This window comes from Aptenodytes patagonicus, chromosome 30 (genome assembly GCF_965638725.1).
Source record: "Aptenodytes patagonicus chromosome 30, bAptPat1.pri.cur, whole genome shotgun sequence".
Classification (NCBI taxonomy): Eukaryota; Metazoa; Chordata; class Aves; order Sphenisciformes; family Spheniscidae; genus Aptenodytes; species Aptenodytes patagonicus.
The window spans coordinates 156,096-181,780 of record NC_134978.1 but is presented as its reverse complement, the minus strand read 5'-3'; the positions used below and the strand labels follow the sequence as shown (position 1 = coordinate 181,780).

The 25,685-nt window shown below is 55.7% G+C and overlaps 1 protein-coding gene across 1 annotated transcript in view; it reads left to right on the top strand.

Moving 5' to 3' along the window:
* WIZ (WIZ zinc finger) overlaps positions 1-25,685 on the top strand; it is a 59,724-nt gene that overhangs the window by 8,081 nt on the left and 25,958 nt on the right. The gene's annotated exons all lie outside the window — the stretch shown is intronic.

Here is a 25,685-nt window from a genome sequence, read left to right as displayed (position 1 = left end):
CCCTTGCGCGCGCCAGATGCTCTTGCAGGGGATGTCCTGCTATGGGGTGGGAGATCTTCGTCACCCGTGGGAGACCCCGTTGGGTCCATCCCTGACTCGGCTTTGGGAAAAACTCTCCTCCAAGGGCTCTTGGATGAGCAGGGAGGTTGTCATAGAATGGTTTGGGTTGGAGACCCCTTGTCCCCCTTGTCAAAGATCATCTAGTTCAACTTGCCGTGGGCCCGGAGATCTTCCACTAGATGAGGTTGCTCAAAACCAGCCTGACCTTGAACACTCCCAACGATGGAGCATCTCTGGGCGACCCGGTCCAGTGTCTCACCACCCTCATCATAAAACAGTTCTTCCTTAACTCCAATCGAAATCTACCCTCTTCCAGTTCAAAACTGTTGCCCGTTGTCCTACAGGTCTTGGTAAAAAGTCTTCCTCCATCTTTCTTATAAACCTCTTTTATATATGGAAAGGCCACAAGAAGGTCTCCCCAGAGCCTTCGCTTCTCCGGGCTGGACAACCCCAACTATATCATCCTTTCTTCATAGGAGAGGTGCTCCAGCTCTTGGATCATCTTCGTGGCCTCCTCTGGACCCGCCCTAACAGGCCCTTCTCCATGGGGCTGCTCTCAGTCCCCCAGTTTGTGATACTGGGGGTTGCCCCGACCCAGGTGCAGGACCTTGCGTTTGGCCTCGTTGAACTTCATGAGGTTCACGTTGGCTCATCAAGAAGTCATGTTGGCCTGTCGAGGTCCTTCTGGACGACATCCCTTCCCTCAAGTTACCAACTCAGGTTGCTGTCACCCGCAAACTTGCCGAGGGTGTGCTCCATCCGTGGTGTTGGTGGAGATAATAAATAGCATTGGTCCCGGTATGGACCCTTGAGGGACTCCACTTGTTGCTGGTTTCCACCTGGGCATTGAGACGTTGCCTATAACTCTTTGTATGCGGCTCTCCGGCCAGTTCCTTATCTATCGAGCACGGCTGCTGCAAGTTGTCCGCTCATTTGTAGATCCCTGGTTGTCCTCTGCCTGCTTTGGAGGATTAACCCTGTCCCACCTCAACTACTCCATCATTTCAGTGCCAAACGCTGGATAGGTGCCTCCACCATCCCGGGTCCTACCTGAACCCCTCCATGCGTTTGCAACCCTCCTGTCCTTCCCCATCCCCGTGTCCTCACTGGAAAACGAGGTGGATGGTGGCCACGGATCCCTCCACCGGCCGGTGATTTGCCTCATCGATTGTCCCCTGGCTGGTGGGTGGCTTTTTCCCCAGCTGGAAGCAGTAACAGCGGTGGAGTCGCCGGCTGCGATTCTTCTCCAACACCGCTTCCCCGTCATGAGTTTGCCCACCTCCGCAAACACCGGTTGACTTAAAACCTTATCTCCCGGCGCAGGCGATCTGTTTGGTGAGTCCCCCTGTTATTTACCCGCCACGAGGGGGGTGGGGAAGGACCACGTTGCATCTGGGAAGCTTTTCAGCTCTCGGTTCCTTCACCGTGGTCAACGGGTGGAAAATGAGCTCCGGGGGATGTGTCGTGCACCGTATAGTACTAAAAGAAGGGGTTGGGGGGGGGGGGGGGGGGAACCAACCCCTGCTCAGACTCCACAGGCAGGCGGGTACTATGTGGTGACAGTTTATTGAGAGCCAGGATCCTTAAGCAAGCGTCCGGGTTCGCGAAATAGTAACACCTAACACGACACAACCACATACGGAGGGAGGGTGATACGACCTGTCGATAAGGATCAAGCCGGTGGTCACAGACGGTTCGGGGATCTCAGTCCAGCTCCGAGGAGCCTCCTCCAGTCCGCGTCCTTTATGCTTTTGTTGCCGCGTGGTCTCGGTAGATAAGCCCTTGGTTGGGGCTTATCTTTTACTCAAATGCGCCGTCTTCTCCCCTTCCCTCTTATTTTAATAATGAGGAGCCGTAACTGCTGTATCACTAAACTAAGCGCTCGGTATCACAAGTTGGTTTTACTTTTAACTTTATGCGGGCGAGGTTCTCCTTTTACTTCCCCGCCTTAGGTTTTCTCTCTCAGTGGGTTCAAATGTGTTTCAGAGCCTGGGTCTTTAGGCCCTTGACGTAAGTTTAGGCCTCAGGACTGCGAGAGGTGTTATCAAGGATGACCGTGTCCGAACAGGCGAGAGCTATGGGACCTTCGCTCCGTCCTGTCCCCCGTTTCTGCACGGTCCTTGCTCCCTTGTGTCCAGCTACGTGGGGGCACGGGCATCACAGGATGGACGCGGGCGTTTAAAAAAGGGGAGGGAGTCGGTGCCCAAAAAATAGCGAGGGCTGCGTCGGGAGATGGAGAATGTCCCCATCCGGGTGTCCAACCTGGCCCTGGGTGCGTGGTGGGGCTCAGCGGGGGTCCTGGGGTGCTTCGGGTGGGACCCAGCTCCAGCCCTGCTCATGGGCAGACTTAAAGTGATGCAAGCCCCCATCGCTGCTTCCCAGCTCGAAAAACCAAGGTGAAATGGCCCAAGATGCCCCAAAACGGAGGCTAAGACTGGCACGCCGGTCTAAGGGTCTTGTCGTGTGGGAAGACCCCGCACAAATGCTTGCGGTGCCGCCAACCTCAAGGTTTTGGGGCTCTTCTCATGCCTCCAACAGCCTCATCACGGCGAAATTATCCCAGCCTCTGCCGAGCGCCGCCGACCGTGAGCCAGAGGTGGTTTGGCAGCTGCCGGTAAGTTTTTCCGAGCCAGGCAGAGTCCACGCTGCTGCTGGGAGGTCAGCAAGCGATTGCCGGGAGAGACGCTCCCCGCAATGAGGCTGGTTTTTGGGGTGCCCTTGACGTGGAGCATCCCTCCAGAGCAGCGGCATGTCCTGCTTGCGTGCCGGAGAGCGCCGAGCCGGTGCCAGTGCTGCCGGCACGCCTGAAGGATGGTGGCTCAGGAGAAGAGGTGGAGGAAGAAACCCCACGTTGCTGCTCGCCCCGGTGCTGGTGATCGCGGCACGCCGGCTCTGCAGCGCGCGGGCTCGTTAGTGGAGGAACGAGCGCCGTGGCGGCTCGGGCAGCTGCTCCGTTCTGCCCGACTGAGCTTTGAGCCGGCGAGGAGGAAGGAGCCGGTGCCGGGGATTTCCCATCTCCGGTTGTAGTACCCGAACCATCACCCTGTTTTTGGCTGGAGGCACCGTGAGTGATGGGGGCTGAGTGCCGCGGCCCACGGGGACCCTTCTCGCAACTTTTTGGTGGCCTCATCTCCCTTCCTTGCTCTTTGGGGGGATGTTTCGGGCTGCTCACCGGGATTTTTTTGGGGTGCTGCGCCGCGCGGGGGCTCTTTTAGTGTAACTTGTTGCCGCGGGCAGCAGCAACAGGGCTTGGAGATGCTCCAACCTTCGCTCCCTTCCTATTTTGGGGCTCATCCCCCGGGGTAAAGCGGGGTGTGCCGCTTCCCTGTGGGACCCGGCGAGGCAGGATCCGAATCGCCGAGCCTTTATCTTCAAGCTGTGGTTCCCTCCTTGTTTCCCGAATCGCCGGCACCCTTATCAACCCGCACCCGGAGGGGTTTTTCCTCCCCGTATCGGCCTGGGGATCGCTGGGGCGGTTGGAGCTGCGGTCGGTCACGGCCCATCAACACGTCAAGCTTTTGCTCGGCTCTTCCTCCCTTGCACCGCTCCCGGCATCGCGTTGGCTTGGGGCTGCCCGGGGAGGGGCCGGTCCCCTCAGTTCCCCCGGCTCCCGGTCACCCGGCTTCATGTCCCCGCTGGCGATGGAGCACGAGGTCGGAGGTTTCACCGGAGGTGACGGGTGCCACCGGTGCGTGGGGAGGTTTTGGAGGAAGATTTGCTGGCTGGGGGGCTGGGGACGGGTGGGTTGGGGTTGCGCTTTCGGCTACACGTGTGGGAGGGATGATACCCGGCTCCTCTCCGCGCTTGGGGATGGTGCCACAGGGTCCTCGATGTGGGGACGTCCTGTTTTGGGATTGCCGTGGCAGTGTGGGGTGTGACGAGGTCCCCAGTGTGGGGATGTCTTGCTTCAGGATTGCTGTGGCCATGTGTAGTGTCCTGATGTCCCTGGCATGGGGACATGCTGCATCGGGGATGCTTGGGGCAGTGTGGGGCATGACAAGGTCCCTGATGCAGGGATGTCCTCCTTTGGGATTGCCGTGGCAGTGTGGGGTGTCACAAGGTCCCCAGTACAGGGACACCTTGCTCTGGGGATGCTGTGGCAGTGTGGGGTGTCACAGGGTCCCCGACACGGGGACGTCCTGCTTTGGGATTGCCGTGGCAGTGTGGGGTGTCACAAGGTCCCCAGTACAGGGATGTCCTCCTTTGGGATTGCCGTGGCAGTGTGGGGTGTCACAAGGTCCCCAGTACAGGGATGTCCTCCTTTGGGATTGCCATGGCAGTGTGGGGTGTCACAAGGTCCCCAGTACAGGGACACCTTGCTCTGGGGATGCTGTGGCAGTGTGGGGTGTCACAGGGTCCCCAATACGGGGACGTCCTGCTTTGGGATTGCCGTGGCAGCGTGGGGTGTCACAAGGTCCCCAGTACAGGGACATCTTGCTTTGGGGATGCCATGGCAGTGTGGGGTGTCACAGGGTCCCCGACGCGGGGACGTCCTGCTCTGGGGATGCTGTGGCAGTGTGGGGTGTCACTATGGTCCCCGATTTGGGGACATTTTGCTTTGGGATTCCTGTGGCAGTGTGGGGTGTCACAAGGTCCCCAGTACAGGGGTGTGCTGCTCTGGGATTGCCGTGGCAGTGTGGGGTGTCACAAGGTCCCCAGTATAGGGACACCTTGCTCTGGGGATGCTGTGGCAGTGTGGGGTGTCACAGGGTCCCCGATTTGGGGACGTCCTGCTTTGGGATTGCCATGGCAGTGTGGGGTGTCACTATGGTCCCCGATTTGGGGACATTTTGCTTTGGGATTCCTGTGGCAGTGTGGGGTGTCACAAGGTCCCCAGTACAGGGGTGTGCTGCTCTGGGATTGCTGTGGCAGCGTGGGGTGTCACCACGGTCCCCGATTTGGGGACGTCCTGCTTTGGGATTGCCGTGGCAGCGTGGGGTGTCACCACCGTCCCCAATACGGGGACATCCTGCTCTGGGATTGATGTGACAGTGTGGGGTGTCACTATGGTCCCCCAATATAGGGACATCCTGCTACGGCACTTCATGTTGTCCTGGCACGGGGACACGCTACACCAGGGATGCTTGTGGCTGTCACAAGGTCCCCGGTGTGGGGACGTCCTGCTCTGGGGATGCTGTGGCAGTGCCTGGTGTCACCAAGGTCCCCGATGCAGCAGCGTGCGGTGTCACTAAGGTCCCTAACACAGGGACGTCCTGCTCTAGGGATGCTGTGGCGGTGTGGGGTGTCACCAAGGTCCCCGATGCAGCAGTGTGCGGCGTCACCAAGGTCCCTAGCGCAGGGACATCCTGGTCTGGGGATGCTGTGGCAGCGTGTGGTGTCACTACAGTCCCCCGTTGATTTAATACGAGGAAGGTAGAAGAGGGGAAACAGCGTTTGCGGTCCTGGCGTGAGATTATCCACCCGAAATCTGCCGTTCCCGGCACTGGAGCCGCCAGATATGTCTCGATTTAGCCGAATCTTCTCTTTTATGGCTTATAACGCGTTGAATCGACGGTACAGGATCCGACCGAGCTACTGCGGGTCAGCATCAGGCTCCTCTTCTGCTCCCGGTCGCATCGGAGATGGGGTTTGATTTGGTCTCGATGTTTTAATATCCCCGGTGTTGAGCCCGGTTCTGCAGGACGGGATTTTATCCATCGTATATTGGACTGGAAAGCCCAAACCGATGCACGCCGCGAGGTTCGGCCGTGTGCCGAACCGGGACAACTGGGAAAACACCCAGTTCAGGTACAAACAACTCGTGTGCTTTAGCTAAAAAGAAGCGTTTTTCATCCCAAATTGCTTTGACGTCCCGCTGCCCGCCCCCGATGGGCACCCCAGGGCTTTCCCATGCTGCAGGCGGTGAAACCCGGCCGCAGCATCGTTTATTCCCAATTTAGAGCTTTTTACGGTTATTTTGATTGCGATTGTGGGGAAGCCGCTCTCGGTTTAGTTTGGGGCCATTTCTAGCTCGGGGGGGGGGGGGGGGAAAGAAGCAGGATGTTTTTTGGGTTTGTGTTTTTAGGTTTTTTGGGTTTTGTGGGGTTTTTTTTTTTTTAGGATGCCGGTGACTAAATAAATCCACTGTGTCTTTTTTTGGGAGGCGATACGAAAGGGCTGGCGGAGAACCAGAGCCCGCGGGCTTGTTCGGCACCGTGCAGCACCCTGCACCGCCTCGTCCTCTTGGCAGGGGGTTTCTAGCAGGAGCAAACCAATCCCCCCCACCCCCCCACCCCAAACCCTCCCACCTTGGGGGGAATCACCCCTTTGAGCTCCCCGAAGGACGCTCAAGCTTTTGCGGCGTCAGGCGGCGTGGCAGCTTGGGAAGCTGGAGATAGAGAAGTTTTTACAGACTTATTTTATTTTATTTTTTTTTTTTTTCCTGCTCCCTTCAAGAAGAGACGATGCCGCGGCAAGGAGGTAGGGGAGGCGCTCACGGCGCCGGGGGTTTAATTTATACAGGTCTGACAGCGAGGACAATACCCCAGATGGACTGCATGTGGCAGGGGCTGAGGCTCAGCCTTTGTCCCACCTCCGTGTCCCTTTTGTTCCTCCACCTATTTTATTCCCCCCCCCCCCCCCCAACTCCACTTCTTTCTTTTTAATCCCTTCTTCTGTGTCCCCTCTCCATCCCTCTCCCCTTCCCCCTCCAGTCTTGACTTGCAAGAACCGCTGTCACGGGCCAAGAGCCTCTTTTGATTCATCCCTTCAAGCACCACTAAGGAGCTCTTGAAGTTGAGATCGCTCCTGGGAAAGGCTGATCTCGACGCTCGGAGATCCCCTCCCCTCTCCAGCATCCACGTGCACGACCCGGTTATTTTTTATATACACACATATATATATTTTTTTTTTTTAATTTTTGTTTTTTTTTTTTCCCCCTGCTGGAATGAAACTCAAGAGCCCACTTGAGCCCGGAGTCACGCATAAGAACCCGGGGAAGGATGCTCGGAGCCGTGTTTGCCTCCGCTCCCGTCACCGCCCGATGCAGTCGGGAAATCGAGGGGCAGGACACGACGTTCCCGGGGCGGAGGTGGGCTCGGCGCCTGCTGCCCACGCAGGGAACAACCCTGGGGGAAGGTACTGGCTTGTCCCGACAGCTCAGTGCTCGCCGGTCCCGTGGGGCTGGAGGTTGTAGGTATTTTTTTCTTACCGAATAAGCTCTCGGAAAGTAATTAAGTGGCAGAAATAAGCCACGGGGTTTGACGGTCACCGGTGCTGCCTGTGTTGGGAAGTTGTCCCCGTCCGTGTTTTACAGCCTGGAGAGGTTTGGGGACAACCCGTCCTTGGGTTGGCGGTAATTTGGGTTTTAATTGCCGCTGGGGAATAACGATGCTCACCCGTTCGGCTGCATCCCCCTCCGTGATGCCGAGAAGAGCCTGATTTTGGGGCGCCGCTGCCCAGAGGGTGATGTCTGGCTTAAATTACCTTAAAAAGAGATCATCTCAAGCTGCAGGGCTCCAATCCGTGACTCAGTTTCCCCTTGCACCCCCGGCAAAATCCCGCTGCCGCGGAGGGAGGGATCCGGGGCTGTGTGCTTGGCTCCCCTTGCAAAATGGGGAGAAATCCAGCGAGATTGGGGATGGTGGGAGCCCTGCGGCGTCTCTTTTTGCACGCTCACGGAGTGTATCCTTGTAGATGTCCTCGGTCCTGGCCTCTGCGATGTTGCCACCTTCGTCATCGTTAAAGCAAAGCTCGTTAGATGCGGCAGGGGCTTTTCTAGGGGCGTCCTGCTACACGGGAGCTGCTCTCCGGGCTGAGCGCGAGGTGCCGCAGGGATTTTGCAGGACGAGGGAATCACCAGGATGAAATTGCCCAAATTTGGGTCTTTTTTTGGGGGGGGTTGGTGGCACCGGTGACGAATCACCGTGGGTGGGGCTGGCTCCTGATCCACGTTACCCAGCTCCCCACCCACCCTGGAACCTCTCCAGGGGATGGCTTTCACCCCAAAACCATGCTCATCCTCTCTGTGGGAGCATGGGGGGTGGTGGATGAAGGCTGAACGACTCTCCGAACCCGCTTCCCTCCTCCGAAAGTCCCAAGTATCCTTTCGGAGGGGATGGGAGCGGGGAAGAGGGCAAAGGTGACTTTTTTTTTCTTTGCTCGGAAGAGCAAAGTCTGCATGGTGCTTAAATAATCAAACCGCCGCGGGGCGGATGGAGATAAGGAGGAAGCGGCTGGAAAAGCACCGGTGGCAGCTCGGCTGTACAGTAGAAATCAATAAATCCCAGCAGCGGATGGATGTCGCGGTCCGGGGATGCCCGAGCAGGATCCGCGGCACGTGGCTGGGTGCTGGGCTCAGGTTCCTGTTTGTGCCGGATCGAGCCCTTTGGACGTTGGGTGCTGGAAAAGCTGGATTTAAGCTGTACGGCATGGTTTTTCCTGGCTTGTGCAACAAGGATTTGGAGACGGAGACGTGCCGGGTGGTTTGCGGGTGCCAAGGTGTTGCAAAGGGCCGCGTGCGCTGCTAAAATTGGGCGGCAGGGCATCAAATATTGCTGCAAATGGCAAATGTTTGCCGGTTGCTTTGCACGGCCCCGAATTGGGGCATCGAGTGTTGGACAGAGCCGGGGGATGGCCCCAAATCGGGGCGTCGGGTTTGAGACGGAGCCGGGGGATGGCCCTGAATTGGGGCGTCGGGTTTTGGATGAAGTTGGTGCACGGCCCCGAATTGGGGCATCGGGTTTTGGACGGAGCCGGGGGGCAGCCCTAAATTGGGGTGTCGGGTTTTGGATGGAGCCAGTGTACGGCTGTGCTCCGCACCGCAACACAGACCGGCTTGGCAAAGCTCCTCCAGGACTTGTACGCTGCAGAGCTGATCCAAACAGATCCACCGCTGGAAAAAAACCAACAAACCCCAACCAACCCAATAATTGCCATTTTTTTGAGCCGCCCTCCGGAGATCTCGCTGGTACCTTTGAGCGTGGCCAGTCTGGCGATAAATAAGATGACTTTGTGTTGCGTTAATCTGGATGATGTTGAGTGGACGCATGTGGTCCGGTTGCAATTTCGCATTAAAATACTGAAAAGCATCTGCACCCAGAGCCGTACTGGGAGCAGCTGGAGAAAGGGAGATGATTTTAGGATGTGTGATTTATTTTCTTTTTTTATTTTAATGCCGGTCACTGGGAGCCTGCCATAGGGACCTCCGATGGAGCACAAATCAACCCTGTGGGGGCATGGGTTGGCTGGAGATGTGCTAAAGTGGTGGCATTTGGTGGCTGCGGTTCACCGCTGTCCTCCGGGGAAGGTAAAGGATCCTGCCCGTGCCCGAGATGAAAAACTCGTGTCTGGAAATTGCGCAAAATAACGGTTTAACATCATTTCGCTGCAGCTGAAGGAACATCTTTTGCTTCGCTCTTGGTGGTGTCCTCCTGTCCCCGAGCAGGTCACCAGTGTCGGGCTTGTTTCGCGTCGGCTGCCAACAGCTACGAGCAAAGCAACGGAGAAGGGAAGTGGTGTTTGGGGCTTGCACGAAGGGAGCGTTGGTCTCTTAAACAGCGGTTTCTGAAGAGCAATTTCTGCTGTTGCTCAACTGTTGGTTGAGTCCGTGCGTCTGTCTTGGCCTGAGCTACCCCAGCCGGCGGTTGTACAGCCCCGTGCCCAGGAAGACACCAAAAAACCCCAAGAATTTGGTCCTTAAAGTCTTCTGGTAGATGTTCATGTGGTTTACAAGCCCAACCCTCAAACTCTCCCTTAACCAAGTCTTGAATTCTTTGTCATGGAGCATGTGTGAGGGTCTTGAGGTGCTGCCGTCTGTCCCACCTCTTCCCGATTGTCGTTGTTCCAAAGAGCATCTGGATGACCCTTCTTGGGGGTAGGGACTTGCAGATGAGAGGTAGGAGCAAAGAGCTGGAGCACTTGGTTTACGGGAGCCTGGGAAATAAAATGAACAGGGTGAGGAGGTCAAAGTACACTCAGCCCTTGCAACGCTGGGGTTTGTCCTAGATCTGGGCTTTGGTGGGGTGACGAGACCTCATGGCACTGTCCTAGTTTTAATTGTGAAGCATCAGAGTGAGTTTTAGGGGTGTTTGGGGGGAAAACGTGTCTTTCTTGCAAGGTGGGTCCCCACGTGAAGTGCTCCAGCGTAGGAAATCATGCTTTGGTTTGATCTTGGTTTGAGCAGAGAGCTCCAGGTGCCTCTAAACCTTTTTCTGGAGCGGAGCAGCTCATGTGTAGCCCGTCCCAAGGTGTGTTTGCCAACCGCTGGGCCATTTTTTTTATGGCCTGCCTTTGAACTCCATCCAGAAAAGATATGCAAGTCATGAGACCAGAAACCCAACGGAGGTGCAGCTCTTGCTAATCTTGCCTTAACTCTTTGGGACAGTTCCCGGTGCCTACATCCAGTGGCCTCTTCTGAGGTTTCTTGCATGGGTGAGGGGCTGCCCCTGAAATCGTGGCTGTTTTCCAACGTTGTCTCCTTCCTCGCTGGTGTTGGGCTGAGTTTAAGCTGTTGGCTTTCAACCTCTCTTAACCGGGAGGCTGAGCTCGCAGTCCCAGTAACCTTCCTCACTAGTTACCGCTTCGTCAGCCTCTTAGCCTGCGAACGGTGCCAGGAAAGATGTCATGTTGTTGCCTAGCAAATAAATAATTGAATACTTCAGTCCAAGACAACAGGCAGGGCTTAGCTGGAGCTGGGACGTGGAGTACAGTTGGAAACCCTAAAGTTGCATGGAAAAAAACCCACGCTACGTCTCTTCTAACGCAGGGGTAACAAAGCTCTCGACCGTGAATCTCTTCCCAAAGACTTTTGGGGTTAGTAGCTTTCCACCCGTGCCGTGGATAAGCACTAAAATAAGGGTTTGATGGCAGCACGAGGGTTGGGTTGATGGTTGCGAGCACGGCGACGTTCCTGTGGGGTGGGAAGGTGGGTCATGACGTGGTCCTCAAACGTGCCGCCCAGAGAATGGGGTGAGTGTCGTTCGAGGCGTTTTCTTGCCATGGGTGGTCTTTGGTAACCCAAAACCGTGGCCCTGAAGGTCTGCGGCGAGGAGGGGTCCTGTCTGGTGCCCTCTGGTCCTCCTCGGTGTGCTGGGAGAAGGTTTCACACCCGCGCTTGGAAGCGGTTGTCCAAGGCACGGAGCACCTGCCGTGCCCGTCTTTCGGTGTCTATAAATAACCTCCCAAATCCAGCACCCCCCGAGCAGCCTCTCTCCCCTGTGCCGTCGCTAGTGCTTAACCGGGCCACGGTTTAAAAATAAGCCGGGGGCAACACCGGGCACAGCCGTGGATTCTCCTGCTGCCTCGCAAAGTAGGACATGGCCCAATCCATCTTCTCCGCTGCGCATTTATGGGCAGGAAAGGTGCTGTAGTGGGCGCAAGCCTGTTTTTTGGCCACTCAAAGCCAACTTCTTGGTTGGGGCAAGTGGGGAGTGAACGTGGTATGGCTGCGGCGTTGGGGTTTTGGGGGCAGCTTGCTTCTGCCTTACAGCCCAGGCTGCTCTCCTGCTCCATCCAGGCTGCCAGATGTCTGGAAAACCTCAGCAAGTGGCCTCAATCTAATTTTTTTCTTTTTCTTCTTCCTCAATATTGGGAGGATAAAAGGTATTCAGGAGGGTGTAAGGGATAAGTGGCTGTGGCAATGACCCCTTTTGCAAGAGCAAACTGCTGCTGGGTCAAGCTGGGGATGGCGATACCGTAACCTTCTCCCAACCCCAGCAGAAATGAGCTAATGCTTCGGCACGAGGCCACGTTAATCCTTCTCCGGAGTTTGCTGCTGCTGAGAAAATGAAATGCATGTTTGCACTGTGCCTCCTGCAGCACCGTGTCTGGCCGGTCCTGTGGGGAATAACAAAAAAAAAGGGTTTTTTAAAGTATGTTAACAGCAAAAGGAGGCCTAAAGAAAACATTGGTCCGTTACTTGATGAGGTTGGTCACCTCATAAATAGAGATGAAGATAAAGCGGAGACATTTCGTGCCTTCTTCACCCCTCTCTTTAAGACCAGTGATGGGCCCTGGGGCCCCGTGGAGTTGGGTTGGAGGACCACAACTGGGGGGAGTGGTAAGCTCCCAGCTGACTTTGACCTTGTATGGGATTTGCTGCAGCAACTGCATGCACGTAAATCTACAGGTCCCGATGGGATTCATCCCAGGGTACTGGGAGAGTTGGCCGATGTTATTGCGAGACCTTTCTGTTATTTATCAAGGGTCTTGGGACTCTGGAGAGGTCCCAGTCAACTGGAAGCTAGCAAATGTTATTCCAGTTTCCAAGAAGGGCAAGAAAGATGACCCTGGTAATTATAGACCTGTCGGTCTCGCTTTGGTGCCTGTTAAAATTATGGAGAAGGTTATTCTGGGAGTTATTGAAAAACACTTGAAAGACGATGCAGTCATTGGTCAAAGCCAACGTGGGTTCATGAAGGGAAAGTCATGTCTTCCTAACTGGATATCCTTTCGTGACAAGGTTACCCGCCTCATGGACGAAGGGAAGGCAGCGGATGAGGTTTTTGGGGATTTTAGCAAAGCTTTTGATACTGTTTCAGAGTATCCTTCTGGACGAAACGTCCAGCATACAGCTAGACGTGGACACAACGCGTCGGGTGAACAGTTGGCTTGAAGGGTCAGGCTCAAAGAGTTATAGTCAACAGGGCAACATCTGGCTGGTGACCAGTCACTAGTGGTGTTCCCTAGGGGTTTTTCTCTCTTCAATGTTTTTACCGATGACTTGGACACGGGAGTTGAGTGCACACTCCGTAACTTTGCTGATGCTACTAAATTAGGAGAAGCTGTTGATTCCCTCGAGGGTAGAGAGGCCTCAGGGAGAGATCTTGATAGATCAGAGCGTTGGGCAATCACCAGCTGTATGACACTGAACAAGGACAAATGCCAGATTCTGCACCTGGGATGGTGTCATCCAGGATGTACGTATAGATTTGGGGCCAAGAGGCTGGAGCGCAGCCCCGCAGAGAGGGATCTGGGGCTTTTGGTTGACGGGAAGCTCGGCGGGAGTCAACCGCGTGCCCTCGTGGCCAAAAGGGCCACCCGTATCCTGGCACGGTATAGCGAACCGGTCGAAAGCCGCCGTTGTCCCATGCCTTGGTGTGGCCTCACCTTGAGTCCCGTGGGCGCTTTGGGGCTCCACAATCTAAGAAGGACGTAAGAAAATATTAGAACGTGTCCAAAGGAGGGCAGCAGAGGTGGCGAAAGGAGTAGAGGGCTTGTGAGGAGCGGCTGAGGATACCAGGGTTGGTCAGCCTGGACGAGAGGAGACTGAGGGGTGACCTCGTTGCTGTCTGCAACTTCTTTGTGATGGGGAACGGCGAGGGAGGTGCTGATCTCTTCTCTCAGGCGTCTGGTGATAGGGAAGGGCTTAAAGTTGCGTCGGGGGAAGTTCAGATTGGCCGTTAGGAAAGAGTTCTTCATGGAGAGGGTGGTCAGGCACTGGAACGAGCTCCCCAGGGATGAGGTCATGGCCCCAAGCCTGTCGGTGTTCAAGAAGTGTTTGGAGAACGCGCTTAGATGTAGGCTTTAACTTTTAGGTTGCCCTGCGTGGAGTCAGGAGTTGGGCTTGATGATCCTCGTGGGTCTCTTCCAACCCAGGAGATTCTACGTCCTTGTGTCATTGGGACACACTGGTTTCAACCCAGCCGGTGCTTTGCGGTTTTGGGGGAACCTAGCTGGTTTTAAGACGTGAAGTTCTTGCCGCGGAAGCATGGTGTACTTGTTGTAGGAGAACTGGTGGCACTTATCCCACTTGGGTTTGTCTCTAGGGTGCAACGTGGAGCTGAGCAGCTGCTTCCCTTCCTCCCCGGTGGCACCATGTCTGGTTTGTCCTCCTTGTAACCGTGTTATCTGGTGCGTTACTATAGTTTTGGGCTGTCCGTGTGGTCAAAATCCTTCCTTTTCTTGCTGTCTCCCGAAAAAGTGTGTATCTGTGGGAAGAGACCTCTGGGGCTTGGCCATCAAAGACTCCAGGATGTAGAAAAAAGGATTAGTTTAAGGACGGAGGAGCTGGGGAAAGTGTTTCTCCCCACTTTGTACCGGATAGTCCCTGTAGAGATGTCCAAGCACAGCCTTAACTGTAAGACCTGGGCAGGGGCTGCAAATGTTCTCAGTTTATCGCTGTTTTCCAGCAAGCGTTGCTGGTGGCCGGTCCCTTCTTGCTCATCCTGGGGCCAGAGTCCTGCTTTTCCACCCTGGGGACTTCCCTGGGGTGTTTAGGAGCCCCCCAGCCCTCCTTTATGTAGGATGGTTGAGTGGAGGAAGGATCTCAGCAGCTTTTTGGGCTCCATCTCATCATCCTTGTTGCTGGAGCCTGACGTGTTCCTGCCAGCCCCGACATGGGGGGTGAGATGCTGCCAGGCGAAGCCGTCCAGCGATTTCTCTGTCACCGCAATAACACCAGCGCTTGGCACCGACGCCATGCCAAGGCGGCCCCCGAGAGCCCGCGCTCGCGCCAAGGACCGAATCCAACCTCTTGGCTCGGTTCGGGGAAGCATCCGCGCTCGGCAAGGCTCACCCATCAACGTCGCGTGCTCTCCGGAGCGCTCCAGCACGTACACCAGCGTGATTAATAAGCGTTCCCGGGTCTTTGTGGCGGTCGGTGGGTTTCTGTAATTGGAAAGGACAGCTCGTTACAGGCTGACAGCAACAAGAAGATCCCTCAGGAGTCTTCTCTGTGGCCTTATAGCATCCAAAACAGCCTTTGGGGATCTTCTCCCCTGCTAATATTACAGGTACGAAAGAGCTGAGCCTTGTGGCTTCCCAGCGCTCGCCTGTCGTTGCTTTTTAAGTGCCTAAAACCCTGTTTTAATGATGGCGAAGTCAAAACCTGCCGGCAGATGGAGGAGAAAGTTGATGGGGGTGAAAGACGCAGAGTTGGAAGGACCCGGAGCGAAAAGGGGATGGCGATGTGAATCGCCTGCATTCATCGCCGGTAAAAACACTACCACTTTTATGGGAGCAGCTGAGATCTGCTGGAAATTTAATAGAGATGGATCCAAACAAGATGAGCTTGCAACAGAGTCTGGATGCCTTTCAAGCAGCTTGGATAGAAACTGTTCTTTCATTAGATGCTGGATGTGTCCTCTGCTGACGAGGAAAGTTTTCTGCCACCCGTCACATAAATCTTGCTTAAAGCTGGATGGAGCAGAGCAGGATCTAGAGGATGGATTTGCTTGGAGGCCTGATAACTCTTTAAGGGAAATAAAAAAAAAAAAAAAAAAAGGTTTTCAAGGATCGGCTTGGAATCGCCTCTGAAAAGGCTCAATCTGGGCTCTTAGCTGCGGGTAAAAGACTTGAATGGAGGGCTGGCACCCTCGGGCAGTGTTCTTTCTCACTTGCCTTTTGTTTTTAAAAGGCTTGGTAATGGGGGAAATGCAGAATTGGAAACACCTCGGGTAGAAAATACCCTGTTAAAACAGGTATTTGCACCCTGATTTGCAGAGAGAGGTGTCCGCCGCATGGTGCGGCAGCTGTAAAACCCGGTGCAGATGCTGGATGCAGGACCCGCCACGGGCAGCGTCCCTGGGAGGGGGGACCACGATGCTCAGGGCAATCCTCATCCCACCAGATTTGAGGGTACGGCTGGGGAGCCCCGAGGGTTTTAAGTGGTAAAGGACTGGCCAGGTTTTACGGAGCATCCACACCCGGTCCGTCGGCTTGCTTGAAAACACTTTGGGAGATGGCTTGGTGCCGTGCTCGGGGCTGTATGAGGCAGGGATGGTTAAGGAGAGCTTGCAAAGAAGACAAAGTCTTTTAGGGGGGTTGAAAAGTCTTTTAGGGGGGTTGAAAAGTCTTTTTAGGGGATGGCCATAGAGCAAGTGCCTCCCCTGCCCGAAGCGGGCAGCAGGAGCTGGAGAGCAATTAGCATTTAGGAGCTGGTGTTGTGTCTCAAACCCATTCAGACCTCAGCGCTGTTTGCAGAAGCACGTGAAGGTTTTGCTGGAGGTTTTTCTGGGCTCAAAGCAGGAGGTTTTGGGTTTGGGATCGCCAAGCGGGGTTGGTGCTGTCCTGAGAGGTGCTGTGGGCCGAGCATCTTTGGCGCGAGTGATGCTGAGAGGTGGCAGCGTGGTCCAAGCGCGGCGAGGGAAGGAGCAGCAGCATCCTCCCGACCCGATGCGGGTCGTAGGATCAGCCCCGGGTTTGGGGCACTGAGTTTCTGCCCTTGCCCCGTGGTCTCATCCTGCTTCTGCGGGAGCCTCGGAAATAACCACCGGAGCCCGAAGTCATGCAAACGTTTGGAGTATCCTGGGAAGTCTGTATCGCTCTCGAGCCTGGGAGCAAGCCCTCAACCCTGACTGTCGGGCTCGTACCACCAGCTTTTGCCTTTCTCTTGGAGGAAACGCAGCCCAAAGCTCTGCCTCGCGGCGCCTGGAGCTTTTCCGGATGGGTCTGGGCTCTGCATCCCCCCACGCTGGGGCCGGGTGCGGGGCACGGCTCCGGTGCATCCCCTTGGGCTCCGCAAATACCCTGAGAGCTGAGAAAACCCGAGTATAACTCATGTCCTCTGGCCGGGGAGCGTGGGGAGGCTGGAAATAAGAGCAAAGCTCCTCGCTGGGAAAGTGTCGGGTTCCCTCTCGGCCGTGCCAAGCTAAACAAGCCACGCTGTTCGTCTGCTTGCAGCAGAAGAGCTGGTTTTCCCCATGGTAGCCCTTCCTCGCACCTGTTTCAGTTTCGGTTGATCTCACTCGTACGCCAGCGCTGAAACCCTGCACGGGGTCTCGGCACGGACTCCTTGACCCCGTCGTGCGTGGAGTTTCGGGGAGAAACGGGGGGGTTTTCCGCCTCGTTAGATTTACCGGAGGTTTTCCAGCGGGAGGCGGATGCCTGCGGAGCGAGTTCAAGCTGCTGACAACGGGCTGGCTTTTCTCCGCTGCCTTTCGAAGTCGTCTGTGAACTGCAGGTTGCAAACCACAGCTATATATATATATATATTTTTTTTTTCTTCTATTTTTTGGTGTTGTTTTTTTCTCCTCCCCCCCCCAAACTCACCGTTGGTGACTCACAGTTCCCATGTGATCGCTGAGTGCAGCAGGTCGTCCGTCATCCAGCTAAGGAGCTTCCCATCCCGTTGCAGTCGATCACCCCTGTCTCTCTTCCGATTCCTGGGATTACCCCTGGCTTTTTTTGGCACAATATCCCTCTCCTTTTCCCTCGGGGTGCTGCTGCCCGGCTCTCCTCCACATCGGGGACCTGTCTAACGCACCCTTTGGGGTCAGGAGCAGGTATGGGACGTCACCGGCAGCTGCTCGGGCTCTCCAGGAGACACTTTAGTGCAACCCCTCGATGCTTCCTTCTTGGTTGAGTCTTTGCCCCCGTAGATGCTTTTTTCCAGCGGCCTTTGTGATCTTCCATAGATCTTCCTCTGCGTTCACGGGCCCTGCTGGGTTTTATACTGCTGTGAAGCTTCTCCTTCTCTACCTTGTTGGTCCTGCTTGGTCTCCAAAGCCCTCACAAGCCCTCACCATTGGGTTGCGGTGGCCAAAACCACGGTGGAGATCCGCTCCCCCGCCCCGAGGTCTCTGGACTGCTGCGGGGACGTCTCCCAGCTCCGTCGGTCATGGAAGGGTGCGGCCCTTCCTCCGGGCAGACAGCTTGTCCTCTCCTGGCTCCGCTCTTTGGCTTGCAGACCTGCAGGTTGGCCTCTTTCTTGGAAAAGAAACCGCGTGTCGCTGCGCAGCTGTTTCTGAGAAGATGACGGTGCCCAAATGGTCGAGGTTTGGGAGATAAAAATTCAGCGTCGTCTTCTGGCCACCCCTGGGTGGCCCTGGCAAGTCCTGCAAGGGCTGGAGGGACTGCGCTGTCCTGGGAGAGCTGAAGGGAAGCGTTCGAAGCTGCGGTGTGGCTCCCATCCAGACACTTAACATCTCCTTTCCACCCCCGGTGGGACTTCTCCAGCCCTTGGTGACCAGTGAGATGAGGCACCTCATCCCTGGTTTCATCCTTTTCCTCCTTGATCGGAGCTCAGCAGAAAGATGGGGTCCCCGGTGGAATGGCTTTGGTGGGTGAGCGAGTCACCCTGTGCTGCTCTTCTCTCCGATGGAGATGTGCCGGTGCTTGCGGTGGGACGGGTGCCTGAAGCTGCTGGCTCTCCTGCACGTCCACGTTGAGGTCCTGCTGCTCCGGCCCGGGCGTAACGCGGCGCTTGCCGGTCCCACACTGGGACGGCGTCTCCGGTTAAGCCTCGGTAGAGTCCTTCATCCAGATGTTTATGCAAAGCCTGTGAAATCATGGCAAGCTCTCGCTGACCATAAACATCCCAGGGAGCGGAGCCAACATCTCGAGATGTGTCATGCTTCCTACAGCTCCGTCTTCCAGAAGCGCGCAAGGCTTCCTGAGCTCTGCTGACTCGGGCAGCTTGAACGCGAGCCCGTGCGCACGAGCCAACAGGCGCTGGCTTAGTTCAGGGTTGGTTTTTGGGTGGGTTTTTTTTGGTTTGTTTTTTTTTTTATTTTTCCTCCAGTGGGAGCAGTTTGCTTAAACCCAGCTGTCCCCACGGGACCCCTGCCCTCTCGGCGTGAAAGCTTGGGTGCCGTCTTGAGAATCGACAGCAGCGATGGATGGGTGTTTCTTTATTTCTGAGCCAGACACGAGGATCTCTTGGGTGATTCTTTATTTCTGAGCCAAACACGAAGATCTCTTGAGTGACTGTTTCCCCTGAGCCAAAACATGAGGATCTCTTGGAGGATGATGAGCTCGTGTGTGGGGAACGGTGTGTTTCAGCAGGAGGGTTGTTGCTCTTATCGGTGATCAGCGCTGGGAAGAGAAGTGCTTGACTTGAGCGTAAGTGGCCGGTTGGTGCCAAACCGGTGCCAAATCTCCGAGCTTTGCATCGGAGGAGAGACAAACGCGGCCGCCGAGCACACGGCGAAGACGTTGCATCCTGTGAAACATCTGCTTGGCACCGGGGGACGGCACACGGAGCAACCCAAGGCTTGCTCGCTAACGCAGAGGTCCCATCCAGAGAGGTTCGAGCGGGTTTTTGTACGGATGCAACACGCACCGATCTGTCCGGACCGGCAAGAACGAACTCCGGAGCTGCTGGAGGGAGCGTGCCTGGGCACAGCCGAGCCGAGAGACAGCCGGGGTGCCGGGTCCGTGTTTTGAGGGGAAGAGTTAAGCCTGGGCGTGACAGCGATGGCAGGGAAATCCTGCACGGCGAGAGGCGAGCGAAAGATAACCAGGGCTGGTGGCATCGGGAAACCCCCTGTGAAAAATGGGTGCTCGTGGGGTCAGAGCCGTTTGGCATTTTTCCGGGCCCGCGGTGCGTCACTCAGCCTCGCCGCCCAAGTGGGCTGGGGTGGGGGGTGGGGGGGGTCTTGCGTGCCTTGCTCCGAGCGGCTGGGTCGCCGGGACGAGCCGGAGCTTGCTGGGGTGCTGAGTCAGCACATCCAGCACCCTCCCCTTGCAGCCGTGCCGTTCCCCACCTCCGTCTGCTGCAGAGACCACTTCCTGAGCAGGCGTTGCCTTTCTAACTGCTCGAGGGAGAACCGGTTGTGATAGCGGGGACAGGATAACCCCGGACCGCTGCTGGTGACGGAGGCGAGAGGGACCCGCTCGTCCCCGAGCACATGGTAGGATGTGGGGCCACGTGCCCACGGTCTCGCGTGGGGTTTTGGGGTCTGCGGTGTCTGGGCAGGGTGAAAACAAATCCTATTTCGCATCTAGAACGCAAAGAGGGGACTCAGCAGATGGGATCGACTCCGCGTGGGGATGTGATCCTCCTCCTGTGCGAAAGGAGGGTGGAAACCCACGGGCTCGGTTTTAGGGGAGGTGGGAGCCAGCGGGGGAGACCGGTACTTATCCCAAAGCCCATCCGTCGGGAGGGACGGGCGCTCGCGGGTTGCTTCAAGGTTTCCTTGTGCCCGCTGAGACCCGCAGCCATCACCGCGTGTTGCTGGTGGATGGGGAACGCAGGGCGGCTTTGGCCCGGAGTCAACGTGGCCTCTGTGGTCTTCTCCTATGGGAAATGTCTCTGTGTTTGTCCTTGCTCCGTGGCTCACGGTTGTCTTAAAATTCTCCGGTAATGCTGATATTGGAGCGTTGCTGGTTTTGGTAGTGCCTGGAGGTCCTTGTCTCCTGCTCTGAAGTTCCCGGTGGTCCGGTTTCTCTTGCCGAGAGTTTTCTGGACTTGGTGGGACCAGGATGTTGTACTTGTCCTCCAGGATTTCGGTTTTTTATTTTTTTATTCCGCGCCCCCCCCCCCCCCCAAATCAGGCACGGGCCAATGGCTCGCTGGAGCGAAAGGCAGGAGGTTTTGGCTCCTTCCGCACCAAAATTGCTTTATCTTCTGCCCGAGCAAGGCTTTGGGAGGTCTCTGAGCCCCCACCGAAGGCTTCTACCCCTTGAATTTCGGTGGTTGGGGGATGGTTTGGCTGTTTGTGCCCGGATTAATACTGGGAACAGGCAGAGAGCAGCAAGCGCGAAGCCTTTATGAAGCTGGGGAAAAAATAGTTGGGGTGCTTCTTGTTTAGCCTCGACATCTTTTTGGGTAGACAGGGAGATTTGGGTTGGAGGACTAATGCCAAAGCAAGAGCAGGTTGTCCAGCTTGGAAGATCTCCAAGGACGGAGGTGCCGTGGTGTCTCGGGGCGGGGGGGGGGGGGCACCCTCTCTCCCCACATACAAAATGAACCCAAGGAGGAGATCAAAGGACGGGGAATCGTGCCGATCCCCGGCCTCCCAAATGCCTTTCGGATATCTTGCGCCCGGCCTCTCTCGGTGGAGAGATCCCGCATGAGTCACCGCGTTGAGATAAGCGTCAAGTTGTGGAGGGCAAGAGCTCTGACCTGATCCTCTGGCAGCCGGCTCTGTCCTTCCCCGGAGATATCTGCAGTCCTTGTTTTTTTGATCCCGATCCCGTCTTCCCCAGCAATTCTCTACGTTAGACTTGCTGAAACGGCTCAAAAAAAAAAAAAAAAGGGCCGAGCCGGTGCAAGGGATGACCGGGGCATGCGGTGCCGGCAGGAGGGATGGGACCGCGGCTGCCAGCACTCGGCGCACCGTTTGCTGTGGTTTTGGAGCTGGTCTAAATTCACGCTGCCTGTACCCTGCCTGCACAGTCCTGCCTCCTCTTTTTGGGTCATCTCCAGCATTGCTAAGCAGCTCGAGGAGCCAGAGGGACCACGTACGGATGGCTCCACTCCTACCGGGATTAATACAGCTCAGTGTGGCCTCGGTGAGTCGATGGGAGAATAATTTGACAAGACGGTAGCACCGGTGCGATTAAAAATATGGGATCCTTTGGCTGGGGAGCACCGAGCTGCATCTATTCCGGATGCTCTTACCCCTACGTTGGGTTTTTCACCTCGTTACGGGGCTGGACGTCATTCTTTCATCAGCAGAATCTGCTCCACCCCCTCGCAGCGATGATACAGAGTCCTCCAAGCTCCCGAGTCCAGCCGCTGCCCCGAGCTGAGCAAAGTCCCAACCCAGGCAGCTCCTCCCAGGCCAGAGCGTGGGTTAAAACACGAGCAGCTCCAACCGGTGGGTTATTCATCCTGCTGCGACGAGCTGATCCCCTTGCGTGCGAGCCTGCGGCATTCATCTCCTGGGACTAGAGCAGACACGTTGGGGACGTAAGTGTTTATCTGCACCGCTCTTCGTGGACTGCCGTCGCTTGGGCCCTTTGCGGTGTCTTTTCCCGCCTGTGCAAAGTCCAGCAGCAGAAATATCAGCACCTGGATGCTGGTTGCACAATCCTGGGCATTTCCAGCCCTTAAATACACAAAATTCCAGCACCCTGCACCTGCAGAGGGGTGAAGTGACCCAGGTCGCTCCCGGGAAGCCCAAGCAGAAGCGAACGCGGGGAGCTGTCGGTGTCGCGTGAACACAACGGCACCGTCCCCAGCTCTGTCAGCAGCCGGCTAAGCCCGAGTCAGATGAGACGCGATGTGCTGCCAGCACGCCGTGCTTTGAAGAGTTCCTGTCCTCAAGGTCACCTGCCCGCAGGCTTAGGAGCGTCCTTAAATACTGCCCTGAACTGCCACGCAGCGCAAAGAAGAAAGAAATGTCTCTCTCGTTTCTATCTGCAAATGGCTGAGGGCTTTCGTCGGAGCAGGACCCGGAGCTACGTGCAGGAAAACCAAACCCAAACGTGCCCATTTTCAAGTGGAAATGTGAAGTTCGTGCTTCTGGCCAAGCCCTCCCACAGCAAAGCCTGTCCTCACGCCAGCTCGTCTGTATTCAGGAGCATGGAGCAAAATCTCCAGCTCGCTTCTGGCAAGCCACAGCGAAGGATCGGAGAACGCAGTCGTCTCGTCTGGCTCCGGAGGGAGCGTTTGGACGCTCGCGTGAGACTGTGGGTGAAATGATTTCTGCTGGAGAGTGGCTGTTGCGAGCGCGGAGCGATGCCGGGTTCTTGGGACGGAGGAGTAGTGTCTACCTCAGGGATTTGGGGCAGGAATACCATCGAAGAGCTTGAATCTGGCATGGGTGGCCACCCAAACGGCTTCAGACTGAGCCCGACACGTTGCAAAGCACCCAGGTTGCTCGTCCAGGTGCTTTCAGTGGACGGTGGGACGCCAGAGTGCAGGCGGTCGTCTTCTCTTGTGCAAGGGAAAAGCTCTGCCGTGGAGCATCTCGTGGCGCTCATGCAAAGCCCTTGCCTTCACGTGGGAGCTGTTGGTCCTATGTAGAGTGGGTCGGAGAGGAAAGAGCTGCCGGTTGCACCCTCTTTTGCAGGATCTCCCATGTTTTGCTTCTCCTGTCACCCGCTTTCAGCCCGGAGCCACGTGCTCGTGCGTGGGGATGTCGGGATTGCCGAGCAAAAGTACCGACGGCGCCTTTGCCCACCGAACGCCACTGTTTGCACTGCAAACACAAGCCCAGCTCGGGTTGGACCTGCCGTGGCTCTGCCAGCATGGACGTAGCCTTGGAGAGGTCTTCTTGCATGGCTGCTTTGGGCTGGAAGAGCCAAGTTTGGGGCCACGGGATGGATTTGGAGATGGGCTGGAATGTGGGAAACGAAGCTCCTGCTTCCCGGCATTTCCAGCGAGCTTTTGGGGAGCTAAATATCTCCTGTGGTGTTGGGGGCTGGAAACCCCACCCCATCTCTTGGCCATCATGTAGCCCCAGGTGACTGAACGTTTCCAGCGTGGGATTCCTCGTTGCACTGGTAACAAACCCAAATCTGCGCCGTCCGATGCGGCAGAAATCCCCATGGTTGGGTTGGGTGGTAGCACGCCGGTAAAAACCCAGCCGCTCGGCTCCGGCACCACCACGGCATGGGGACGCGGTGTTTTCCCACCGCTGTCGAGCAGTAATCCTGCTGTGCGGGTCCGTCTGCTGTTTTTTTTGGCACCACTGGTTGCTCTTATGTTTTTTTGGATGATGAAAGGCGACGTGTCAAGCCAATTTTTTTTTCCCCAGGTTATTTACAATATGCAGAAGCTGTTATCAGCTGCTGGTGGCAACGAGCGATTCTTCTGGTACCTTTTGCTCTCAAATTAAACACCCGAGATTAAAGCGTGAGCCTTAAGTAGGAGCTAGTCTTTAATTCCAGAACTAAATCGTGCCTTGCGACACCTTGCGTTACTTGGAAGATGATGCAATAACTCACCCCTTGCCTAATACCATTGCTTAAATGGCAAGGTCCCTCAGCCTGGGTGTAGAGGAGCTAAAATATCTCTTCTTGCTGCTTTTTTCAGCTCGTTTAGATAGGCTGGGGAAAAAACAAAGCCTGGGAGAGCACGTGTAGGCTCAGTGAAGGCTTTTTGGAGGTGATCGGTTGGTTTTGAGGGCTTTTGGAAGCCCTCAGATTGCTTGGACAAGTGGTATTGCAAATTCCTGTCCAAGTTGCTAAATTTTTCATTTCTGACGAGTTCCAGTTCTGGTCTAAACCAAGTCATCAGCCTCTGGAGGAGCCTGGTTTTTTTTTTTCCCTCCCCTGACTGGAGACCGGTTCACCCCGTCCTCAGACCGATGTCCTTTTGGAAGTGCCGGTCCTTCTGCAGTGGGAACCCAGCTGATCTGGGAGCTGGTGGAGAGCTTGAGTTGGAGCCGGGTCTCCCTCCTCAGCCTTTATCGCTGAGATGTGAGATGCAGAGAGCACCTGGAGGTCAGGTAGGTGCCCTTCCTCCCATCTTGGAGGATCGTATGGAAGGGAAACCTTCTGTTGTATTCGGGGGGTGGAGCCTTACACAGTTTGAAGTTTGGGAAATAATAGTATTTTAGAGTTTTCTTTAAGTCTTCGCTCCTTTATGCGCTTTTAAACTGTCACTAGACACCTCTTGGGAGCTGGGCAGCTCTCAGGAGAATACAGTTTCTTGGCTGAACTCTTCAGGAGAGAGATCCTCTCCCTGTCTCAGGGTGGTCTGGGGTCTTGATGGAAACGACCATCCAAAAGAGCTCTTTGCTTTAGACTCTTGAACTTCTTTGGGCTTTTAATCCTAAAATCACCGAATAATTGAGGTTGGAAGGACCCTCCAGAGGTCTTCATCCCACCCCTGTGCTCGAAGCACAGCCAACTTCAAAGTTAGGTTGCTCAAGCCCCATCCGGTTTTGAGCGACTCCGGGGATGGAGATCCTCCACACCTCTGGCCTGTCCCAGAGCTGTCCCACTCCCACAGGGAAGAGTTTCCCGTGTTGCAACTTCCTTGTCCTCTCGTTGCACGTGTCCAGGAGGAGTTTGGCTTCATCTTCTCTACACCCTCCGGCTAGTGGCTGTAGGCAGCACCTTCATGCTCTCATCTTGAAGCAGAAGGAGGCCAGCTCCCCCAGCCTGTCTTTATCCATCGCGTCCTCCGGTCCCCGATGGTTGGGGACCTTCACGTGGCTGGCTTCGTTGGATGTTGGATCTAGCAACATCTCTGTGACCTCCTGACGCAGCAGGGCAGCCTTGCTAATTATCACAGCTACCGTTTAGTGTGTCGTTAGTCTTAAAAAAATGCGTGTTGAGTAGATGCGGTACGAAATAAACCTGACCCTTTGCGTAGGAAGCATCTGCCACCCGGAGAGTGGTGATGGGGAGAAGCACCTCAAGGTGCATCCTGGTGTTTGCTGGGGTGGTGGTGAAGGGTTTAGGCAAAACTTTTGCACCTTGATGCGCTATCGAGGCTCTTGAGCGTGCCGTTAACCTCTGCTTATCGACCCTGATTGTGACAGCCTCGATGAGTCGGGGCTCTTTCGGCTCTTCTGGAGATGTCGGTATTTCTCAATCCGCGACCTTTGAAACGCGTTATGTAAGTAACCATCGCCGAATTTGTCTAGAGCCGGGTCTGCCACGTCTAGGAGAGCTCCTGGTCTCTGCGTAACCGCTCCCATGCTGGGAAACTCACGGGTTTTCTCTTATCTCTGGCTTTTTGCGTGTGTTTTGGCCACGGGCTCATGTGATGGTTTGATTTTGAAAGTGTCTTGGTGTCCTGGCCGGGTTGCTTTAACTCTTGGGATAGAGGAAAAACAGAGAGGAGAGACCTGTGTCCCTGATACGAGGGTGTTTTGACCTCTTGGAGGAGAGACCGTGAGCTCAAAAATGAATTCAGATTCGCTGTGCTCTCTCGGGAGAAGCTGCAGCCACGCTCCTGTGGTTAGAGGAGCAGCTCTTGCTGGATTACCATAGAGGGTAAATTTGAGCCTCCTAAGTCCAAGACATTAAACTCCCTCATCTCTCACTGTTTCCAAGAAACCAGGATTTGCAGGGAGTGCAGTTACGTGCTCATCAGGAGAAAGATAAATCACCGCATGTTTTCC